Source organism: Molothrus aeneus, chromosome 6 (assembly GCF_037042795.1).
Source record: "Molothrus aeneus isolate 106 chromosome 6, BPBGC_Maene_1.0, whole genome shotgun sequence".
NCBI classification, from domain to species: Eukaryota; Metazoa; Chordata; class Aves; order Passeriformes; family Icteridae; genus Molothrus; species Molothrus aeneus.
The window spans coordinates 37,549,294-37,560,868 of record NC_089651.1 but is presented as its reverse complement, the minus strand read 5'-3'; positions in this window follow the sequence as shown (position 1 = coordinate 37,560,868).

Below are 11,575 nucleotides of genomic sequence, written 5' to 3'. Positions count from 1 at the left end.
TTTGAACAAATATTTCTTTACAAAACAAACTGGTCAGCAGGCTCCAGGCTTTAGTCTCCTGATGCATTTTACAGGAAATAATATCAAGTTAGCTATTATGAAACTACCCCCTCCTCACACACGCATAATTGCTTCCAGCTTGCTGATTATTACCCTTTCTTTAACTGATAGAGTGAGAAGAGAAATAAAAATATCTCCATACAGTAGGCCAAATCCTCATCTGGTATAAATCGACATAGCTCCATCAAAGTCAATAAAACCATCTTGATTTACACCAGTCAAAGAGCTGATGCACTATAATTTTTTTACTTGCTTTTAAAAATAAAACCTTATGTGATTGTGTAACCAACATTACAACAGAAACCAGCATTTTCTTTTGTGAAGTAAAACGTGCCCTCCCTTTGACTTGCAAACATTTTCACTTAGATAGTCCTTCTATGGCTTTTTTTTCTTTTGCCTTCTGGCAGAATGCTCCTACCACCCTTGTGTCATGAGTGAGGTACAAACTGGACTGAAAGATAATCACATGCAGAATAATAATTTCATGGAGTAATGAGGACAAAGAATGAGATGCTACCACTACCCTTTCACCCAAAAGAGGAAAGACAGCTAAGCAAAGCACAAGGTTTAAAAAAAATTATTTCTGACATTCTCTCTGATCACCATTCTCCAATTAACAAACTTATATTAACAGCACCAAGAAATTAGTAATTCTTACTCAGGAATGACAGTACTGTAAACTACTATTATAGATTAAGTTTCTTAAATAATCTTTAAAATAATACAATGAGACTTATTACAAGGTTTACTGAAGCTGATAGAAACTCTCCATGTGCTCTCTCTGGACAAACATTTCTAAAGTCTTTCTTCGGTGTTCTCTAGGGGCTGTGAAACACATGGTGATTTTTTTAGGAATACTCTTTGTCTCTTGTACTTCTCAAAAGCAAAGCAAGCTGTTCACAGCAAATCTTTTACATGCATTTCAGGGAGTTCTAAGCATTTCCGTGCAGTATATTGTCAAATAAAGGTCTGGTCTTTCCCAAAGCTTCATTTTTTTGGCTGGTTGTTTTGATTGATTTGTATATTCAGAAATTCATGATAATTTCAACAACATCTAGAAAAACTGGAATGATTTCATTGTTATTGCTGACACAGTTTTGTACTGCTTCAGCAAAGACTTTTAACAAAATGTACATTTATTAATTCTTGGTATTTAGCAGCCCCTAACATCATGCTGGTAGTTTTATTAAAGTTAATGGTGATATTTGCAGGATTGCAGCCTTTAATTTCCAATTGCTTTTTTGAATACTATAAAAATTAAAGTGTGATAAAAAAATCCATTAGCATGAATTTCCAAATGTTTTAATTCAAAATGCAGTCAAGATTAAGCTTGCTTTTAAATACATATTCCATTGCTTTGAATAACATCTTGAAAATCATTCTATGATGTCTGGATTTCAATTGCAAAGACTGAATTGGAATTCAGTCACACATTCTGGTCTCTGTTTTAATACATTTTTTTTGATTTATAGACCAGTCTGAAACACGTTCAGAATTGACTGGAAAAGTTTTTATAGTAAGACTTGAAAATTTGCATATCATATTTGGTGTGTATCACTACACTACTTATTTTGATTTGGAAAAGATTGCTTATCTCCATTACACTGGGAGCCCTTTAGCTTTGGGATCCCGCTTTCTCTGAAACCATCACTTTAGACTGCAACCCTTATTTTGTGATGAGGCTTTTCCACCAGGTCAAATAAATGAATGACTGAGATGCTGATGCAGAAAAATTAAATTCAGGCCCTTTATTCCCCCTCTGTAAAATATGACTTGAAACATGATCCCTGTAGAAGACAGGAGTTTCCCAAGTACTCTCTAAGCAAGTATTTATAGGCAGGGACTCTCCAGATCTGTGCAGAGGAAGTTAAAAGAAAACAGAAATTGACAAACACTTTCCATTCAGTTGGCATTGAAAGAGTGGCCCTGATGGAAAGAAAGGTGGTGGTAATTCTTGGCAGACAATTCTGTCACATGCAGGGTAGCCAGCCTTGGATAATATGGGCAAGGAGTATCAAGGCCTGTTGGGGACAAACAAAAGCTGTTCAAAAAGTCAGGTCTCGTCCTCCCTGGTACTGATGCAGACAAGTTGCTACAAAATGAAGACAATGAATCAAAAATATTTACTTAGGTAGAAAGTGCAGTCTTTCACAGGGCCACAGTTCAGGCTTGCAGGCTCTCAGGACATTTCTGGGGCTGTGGGAGCTTGGCTTTCAAGCTGATGGTTCAATGACCCAAAGCAGGAAAGAGGCTGCTCTCTACAAAGCCCATTTCCTACATAACTGTGGAGCAACAGTCTCATGCCAGTATGGGCACTTGCAAGGGTTGAGCTTTTCCTAGAAAAATCACAATTGTTCTTTGAGGAAGTTGTGCCAGCTGATACTGAGATGGATGATCTGGATGCTCTATGCACAGGCCATTTGCCAGCAGGTTGAAGACCTGGTGGCTGTGGTGCCCCATTTTGGGGAGACTTCAGTCAGACTTCAGCTCTGATTACTGAAAATTTGTCAGAGCAGGGTGCTTCCAATGACATGCTTCAAGTTCAGAACTTGGTTAAGCAGAAAACGCAAATGTAACCAGTTCCAACTCAGGGTTCTTTCCTCTAAGCATAAATCACATATGAAATAAGTGTAGGGGATTTAGGTAACATCTTAGACTGCTTTTATTTATACACTATGGCAAAACTTTTATTTTATTCCAAAGTGTAGCAACAAAGATTGAAAAAGAGCACAGCACCGTCTTGCCTTAAGCATGCTGAAGCTTTGTGGCATCTTTAGATTGGATTCTTGGCTTTGGAGACTAGAGAAACCAGAAAGTGTACTGGAAGTGAAGTCAAAACAGCTTGTTACCCAACTTGCTTTTTCCACAAAGTATTGAAATATTAAGAACTCAGGCAAATAATGCTTGGATACAACTCTCTTTGTTTGTGTTGAGTTCCATTTGTTTGTCTGAAGCCAAACCGGGTGAATAATTTTGCATTCTTTATCTTAGCAGTCAATTGTGTGGTTCTGAAATTTGAGTAAGATAAGATCACAAACAAGTAAAAGCATGTGTAGGCTGAAAAATCAATATGTTTCAAAGTAACAGTTGAGAAACAAATTATTCCTGTACTAATAGGCTGAAAACTGGGCTTAGAGATTCTGCTAGAGCTGATAGTATTGCTAACAGTAAAGCATTTGAAAGAAATTTGAGCTGCTTCCATAGTTATGTTAATCATGCCATGACCTAGAAATAAGATGGCCAGAAGACTAAAAATGGTAACTGTTGCATTAAGGATTTTTTAAGCTTCTCAGTTTTTGCATAATAATCAGATCTTGACAACTGTAGCTCTTTTTAATTACTCATCCTGAGGTCTGTTCTTCCCATTTATCCTGAAATTTTCTAATATTTTACTTCAATTATTAAGAGTACTCTCTTGCTAAGATGTTCTTATTTTTCAGTTCAGGACTCAAGGTCATTGTCAGCAAAGAGTGGCAGAATTCCTGCTAACTTAATCACATTCAGATCTATACCATGCCCAACGTCAGAAGCCATTAATAACTAGCTTATACCAACCCAAGTCTGTTCTCTGAGTGATGATACATCTCAAAAATAGTTTCCTGTAAATGAAATCTACATTTCTGTATTTAATTGTTACTTTCTAGGAGTCACTCTTTTGGTAACCTTTACACTTTGCTGAAACAAAACACTCATTGCCCTTGAGAACCACCTGAATAAGCAATACCTAATATACAATTCAAGAATAATCAAAGGCAATAAGTGAAAACTGTAGGCTAGCAGCAACATAAAGGTTCCCTTTGCCACCAGAATCTGCCTTTTCCAGCCCCTGCTTCATCTACAGCATTTAAAATGGTGTAGAATTCAAACACCTGTTCAAAAATAGAACTTCCAGTCTCTGTGTCTGGTACATAATTCACCAGGACAGGACTAAACATCACCCGTTTGTATTTCTATCTATATGCTGAAGTCTCCTGAGTGCTGACTTTGTCCACAAGCAAGCCATACATGTACTGTAAACATCCGTGTATTTATAACACAGAATCCCTCAAATTCTCATCACCTCAGCAAATGACTGACTTTTTAAAAAAGCTACACATGCAATAGCAGTCTCATCCTCTTTGAAGGTATTTGTTTGGTTAACAGCATTTTTGAGAGAAGCGCTGTGTTGACAGGATAAAGGACAGGTTGTTGAGTTATGAGCCTGTGGAATGATTACAGCAGGGAGGACTCAGCAGCAACAAGTAGAACTGTAAACTAAGATGAGTGTCAATTCAGTGCTTTGATGAAACCAGACTGACTCAAGTGGCATGTTGAGGCAACCACACAGAGTCTTATCTGCTTAGTTCTACATAAATGTATTAAAATTAAAAAAAACCCCAACAACAACAAGGAAAAAACCCTCAGAAATCAGCAGAGCTACATCTTCCCAGTGTGGATCATACTAACAGTGCTTAAGATGGAGTTTGGACTAGAGGCCTCAACATGTGAAAAGCTCCCAGTCCAGACTCTTTGATTTTTATGCGATGGGGAGAACTGCTGATAAAGGGATCTGTGTAACTTAGAAAATCAAAATCCTCTCATGTGATGTTAGATGGCTGAGGAAAGAGTAGAAATGAAAGAAGACTGATTTATTTTTTAACCTGTTTAAGAATGACTGTAAATAGTTTTATCTACATGCCTCTGAAGTTCCAAATTTATTTTCTTAGAAGTTTTTCAACAGCTATGAAATCACTCATTACTTGCCATTACAGTGTAACTTAGAATAATGAATGACCACAGACATTCTAGAAGAAAAGCTGGCCACTGAGCATACGTATTTAAAGGGAAGATTATGACTGGATGGTGAGAAGCAGAAGTTGGAAGGGATCAGGACTGGCAGCAAAGGTAAGCCAGGCAGGGACAGCAAGTGGGACTGGTGCATACAGGACAAAAATGTGTTGTGTGAAGATGAAAACCCTTGTAGTAGTGCTAGGAGCCTCACACATACTGTATGAGAAGCCACTGTCATTTCCAAGGGAGCTGGGCTTTCTAATCTGGAGAAGCCGGAATGAAATGTCAAATCTTACCAAACTTGGCAATTTCTGTTAGAATGTGGCCTGCTCCTGTTCTAGGAGGAGTTGTGGTTTTGTGAATTGATCCTATCACTTACAGGTTAGTAATTTCTAACTTTGTCTTTCCAGCACATTGATAACTTTTAACTCCATGACTGGGATCCTTCTGGACCAGCGACTGGAACTTGTTTAGATTCCAGAAATGGTATCCCAGCCCTTCTGAGGTCCCAATGGTCTTTCAAGTCCCTCTTGTTTTTCTAATCCAAGCCAGGTTGCACTGTATCCTTCTCAATGTTTGCAGGGCCAGCAATCCACAGCCACATACCCTGGGGGGAGAGAATGCATTCCTGGGGAGAGGTTGTGGAGTAGAGATAGCAGGAGGTACCTGTGGAAGGGACATGGGAGCCAGCACTGGGAAGAGTAGGACTCTTACTCTGCAGGCCTGCTGCCCAAGCCATTCAAGGGGCAGTTCTGTTGTAACAAGCCCATTATCTACCTGATGGTAACACCATTTAGCCTGTGCCATTGGTACCTGGGTTGGAGCTTTAGGTCTAGTCCAATAAAACCTTCATGAAGTCCCTACAATCAAATTGATGGCTAAAAACCCCTCTTTGGAGCTGTATTCAAAACAAAAAACACAACATGGCATTAATAAGATCCAAATGGAATTCTTACAGTAATACAGACATGGTCTTTATTTTTTCTACCAAGTTTAATGTGGGCCTGGTTTGAAATGTACTACAATATGCATTACTTGTTATGAATAAGGAAACCACTTATGACAGGGTACCCAATGGCATCTGCCATTACAAGTGACTTAAAAGCATTCTTAAATACTATAAATATCCCAAGCAATTGTGAATTCTGTCTCCTACAAAAACTTTTTATAACATCAGAAGAAGCTTACTTTTGATGTACACTACTGCTGTGAAGCTGGATATGACAGTTCAATGCCAAACTGTGTTTCTAATTGATAAGGATGCAGTTAAAGTAACACCAACAATTGATATTTCCTTATGATCTAAACTATTCTAGAACTATCTGTTCTAGACAACTGTAACAAGTTCAGAGATAAAAGAAAACAAAACCAAAACCAAGCTGAAAAGTGTGACATTAACAGAAATGTTATAAATCTATCATTTTTGAAATTGAGTGCTGAAAGGCAAGGTGAAGTTCACCTTGTACAGATAAGATGTATAAGATCTATACACCATTTTCTTTGTAAAGTGTCAGAATAGAGAGTCATCTGAATCATCTGATGTGTAACATTTTTCTTATCTTTTTCTGAGACAAGGTGCACATAAAGTGATAAGGAGATGGAGCAAATTAGAAGGTGAATGTTTGAATGTTGAAACAATGAAAAAAAGGGTAATTTCAAACAGGTACCTGTGTTGCCTTTCAATTTTTTGGTTGTCATGTGCTCATCCCTGTCGCTACCTAACCTTCCAAAATAGGATACAGAGGAAAATCTTTCTTTGACCCAGGGTTTCATGCACCTGCAGAAAAAGAGGACAGAATGTGATCGTTTACATCAGTGAAGCAGCTTTAAACAGGCTGAAATCAGCATCTTTCTCAGGTGTCTTTGATCAATTCCCTTCTCAGTCAAATGTAGAAAGAGACAAGCCTGAGTCTGGGAACATTAGCCATCATTTCATTTTGCTAAGCGAGCCATACAAGTTTATGGTGTCTCTAGATAAGGGGTTTTATGTGTTACCTACTACAATTTAAATTATTATAATCCTATCCCTGCGCTATTCAAGCTGCTTACTGCACTGGCAACCAAACAGGTTTAGTTTGAGGGTGTGAAGTCCTCTTTTTCTCATAACTGGCATCACCTATCTCTTAGATGCACATTGAGCGTTCCTCCCACTAAACATCTGATTGTTGGTAAAGGAAAAATAACATTTTCTTCCTGGCATAAGAAGATTTTATTGGAATGTTTGAATTAATTTGTCTTCTATTGGGAGGATAATAGGGCACTATGAACTCTATACCTTAATTTCAAGTTTTTAAAATAAACAGATGGTAAGAAATGTCTTCTTCTCAAAACCTGTGCTTGGTCCTCAGGTCCATTCACTGCCCCAAATGACTCTTTCTCTCTTTTCTTTCTTCTTCCTTCTCACACAGTGTAATACACAGTCAGCCCCAGGATTTGTTGCTAGTTATAAAAGGGCAAAGGTTTTACATAACTCTAGGCAACAAGAATACAAACCAAAATTTCCATCCCCTTGCTCTAGGCAACTGCTAGACAGAGGGTTGGAGGTTTTGTTCTGTTTTGTTTTGGGGCTGGTGGGGCTTTTTGCTCCTAGAGGCAGTGTCTTTGCTCTTAATTCATTCACATCAGCCTGGGAAAATCACATGTACTGCCTGGACTACTTCTTGCTCAGGCCTCCAGCAATGGCTCAGCCCCTTGCTTGGGAGAGCTGCTACCTCCATGTTTCCAGAGTAACTGCTGTACAAAGACACATAGCTCAGAGCAGACTCCAGTTAGCCTGAAAGAAGAGACAGCAGGGCAGCCAGACGTACAAATCAAGTAGATGACTGTCAACAGATTAAAACTTTTTGATATTGATTATTAACAATTTTCAACATTGTAAAATGTTGACTCCTTTTTATTACTCCACAAATTGTCATTACTTCCTCATCAGACAGAAGCTTGAGAGCATGTTTGTATAAAACAAGCAACAGGAATTCTAAAATGATATCTTGGAGAAAAGCAGACATGCCCCAACCCTATTAGCTATCATTAAATAGTTTCTCAATGCTTATTCTATCCTATCTCCAAAGATGAAGAATTAAAAAACACAAACCAAAACAAAAACCAAAACAAAACAAAATGGAGGATAGGAGAAGAAAGATATGACAAACATTTTGTTTAATTATCTTGGAGTTTGTTTTGTTATTTAAAGAATTAATCAGCTGTTCTTAGCCCAGGGGGAGCATTCTGGTGGCAGAGATTCACTGCAGAGCAGGTCCATGCTTCCCATGCCTTTTGTTTCTATGGTCTGGGAGTCAGAGTTCAGAAGCAGGGAAGTGTACCCTGTCTCAGCAGGCCTAAGCCTGGCAGAGCTGTTTCTGGAGAAGTGAAAATACTTATGGCTGGGGCAGTTAAGCTGGCTCTAGACCTGTTTTGAACTATTGGAATTGTGCCAAGGACCTGGCTCAACTGATAGATTTTGTTTTGAAGTTGCATAAGCACAAACCTGCAAGACTTGACTATTTTTTTTTTGTACTGTGGTGCAGTTCATATAGGATTATTTAAATAGCAACTACAATGGAGCCCATATAACCACCTTTTATTTTACCTTAATTACATTCCTGGGTGCTGCATCCTTGCTTGTTGGCTTTTGTGTTCTGATCTTACAGCTGCTCCAGTGTTTTGACATACTGAGCACCACTGAATTGTTAAAGATTCTGCCCATGTTCCTTCAGAAAAATTTAGATTTTACTCATCCATATTATTTTTATTGGGAAAAGATAATCAGGTTTCATAATGAGCACAAGGGAAATTTTAGTATGATTGAACTTATGTGGGTAACATTCCATCCTTCTGAATACTTTTTCATCTTACTGTGGACTCTTCATTCAATTTCTTTAGAAGTTCTAACATTTTCCCCCTTGTAGACAAAGTTCAAAGCTTTTCCCTTTGCAGACATTTTGCAAAGGCTTTAAAACATACTCATCTGGAGAAAATAATTATCTCTTGAAATACATAGTTATTGATTGCCAAAGGAATTAATACATTACACCTAAGTGTAAAGGAAACAGCGTGTAAGTCAGCTGACAGAGATGGATTTTTATCTTCACTACTACTGTAGGAGGGAAACATACTAGGACATATATTTCAGATCGTTTAAGGCAAATCTCCCTTTGGTGGGACAGGCATATACCTACACCAGTCATCTGATACAGAATTAAGCAAAGTTCCTACACAAGCCAAATCCAGATAAAAGGAAAAAGTAGTCTATGCACAAAGCTTTCGCTGACACATCTAGACCCCTTTTTACTCCTACTTAACTAAATACCTTTAAAACTCTGTGTTAATGTGCGAATGTAGTGTTTACACCTTGTTTCTCAATGTGTCCACCTGACAGTTCTCAGCAGAGACACTAAAGTGATGCCAGAATAACTCTAGTTAAACTAGTTCATGGTCTGGTCTGCATGCAAAGCTTATGATACATCTAAGAGTAGGATTTAGAAGTAGAATGTGTTAAAAAAAAAATCAAGAAAGTTCTGTTCTGCATTCTCTAACACTGTGAAACCGTAACAATTTACAGGAGCTTTTATCTTTCCCTAAATCCTTATGAACTGATAGTTTACAAAATAAAGAGAGAGAAGGAACAGACTTAATTTTAGAACAAAGGATGGTCACATGCACAAGGTCTATACACCATTGAAATATGAATCACTAGTAGATTCATTCTGGTTAACTGAAGAAACAAAGTCCAAATTATTCCCAGGAGCATTTTGTTGTTTGACCTCCACTGGAACTGATTACATTTTATGACTCTCAGCAGAAGGACCTCTTAATTTCCGTGAGGTTTTATATATAGAATGCACCGATGCGAGCGCTGGACCTGATCCGGCTGGTGCAGGGGAGCAGCACAGCCGGCAGTGCTGAACCCAGCACTGTTTCTTACCCTGTTGGCTAAAGGGGTGGCCAAACCCAGCATGCACAACCCACAGGCTTCAAAGCTTTTACCTGGCTTGGAGCCAAGAGACACTTCCTACCCAATTTTGGCCATAAAGCTGGGGAGGGCTTTGGGCCTCCCTAGAGCAGGTGGTGAGCTGCTCCATGGTGTGTTGGTGGTGCAGGCCTGCCGTGCAGGGGCCAGCAGCAGCCCCAGCGCTGCCTGGGCTCCTGACACACCGTCTGGGGACATGCCGGACAGACGGACGTGTGGAGGAGGCCGAGGGGATGGATTTCCCATGGCAGCCACACCGCCGAGCCTCCTCCTCAGGCAGCAGGCCTGGGCAATGGTGGCCTCCAGCCCTGCACACCCCTGTGAGATGGTGAGGTGAGCTGTGAGGGCTGTCCCTGCTCCTCAGCCCGCTCTGGTTAAGCTCTAACTGTCCTCCTCACCCAGAGGTGTGCGGGCAGATGCTCCAGCTCCACCTGCGACAAGGCCAGCCCTAATGGGCAGCTGTGAGGGCCTTCCCCTGTATGGCTGCCATGGCCCACTACAGCCACAGCCCCCGATGGATGTCACAGACCACTAGAGACCCCCGAACTGCTCCTGGTTTAGGCACAAAATACGTGGTTCCTGCAAGTGGTTTTTTTTCCAGATCCCACCATTAGTGCCAAAGTCCATCCAAATCCCACTGACAGGCCAGCCTGTGAAACGGTGCCTGCCAGGGTGGCAACGTCAGCCTAACAGAAACAAATTAATGGCAGCAAATAAAACTCTTCTGGCAGCATTTCCTCATTCACACAGTCAGACTGAGATTCACCAGATGAAGAGCACTGCTTCTATTTGGTTCTGCAAAGCTGTTTGGAGAGTCACCACTTTTTGTAACCAGGTTTTACATGAACGTTAGGAAGAATCCATATGTGTTGGACTCAGAGATAGGATGTACTCACAGGCTGTTGTGGAACTCATTGAGAATCCCACCATGGACACAGACAGGAGCTGTGTTTCCTGGCATACCTTTCCCCTTCCTCCTCCCGACTTTTTGACAAACTGTCCTCCTGCCAAGGATATTCTTTTAGACGGTGTGAAAGAATTATTATTGGGGGCAGGGGGGAGGAAGTGTTTTATTTCAACTTGTGTCAGCTGCTAAACATTTTTATCCAAGCATGTGCGCATGCAATATGCACAAGTATTAGATAATGCTGAGGGTTGTAACTCCTTTTTCTGCTAAACTCTCAGTTGCACAACAGGCAAGAAATGGAGAATTGAGGTCATGCATATGCCTTGCATGGTTGAAAACCTATCTCTGAAGCAGGAAATTCTCTCACTGAACTTCACTTTTTTCACAGAGGCATAACACAACCACTCATAAACATTAGAAAATAAAAATCAAGGCAATTCAGGGCAGTAATGGGAAAGCATGGGCATTTTTAAACTTGATCTGACCTTTTAAACCTTTCTTCTTGGTACTGATTTAGTGGGGATACTTACTGGTATAAGGTGTAAAAGAAATACCTTGCACATTTTCTCCTTTTTTCTCATTATCAGCTGCACTTACTTTACTGTACCTCAAATGAGTCAGTGGTACGGAGTGTAAGTGAAAGTTATTTTAAGGAGGGACCTTGTCCATTGCATCCAATAAGGACCAGGCAGAGCTGTAGATGACTCTTTCTTTTTGCACTAAAGGAAGATTGCAGTTATAACTAACTTTCTGATTTCTGGGGTTGGTATGCTGGTTTAAGTGTTCTTGTCTCTGTAAATCTGGATTTACATGCAATGTTTTCCAACATCCTGTAATTATAACAAGGATGAAAACTTTTAAAATGTATTTTT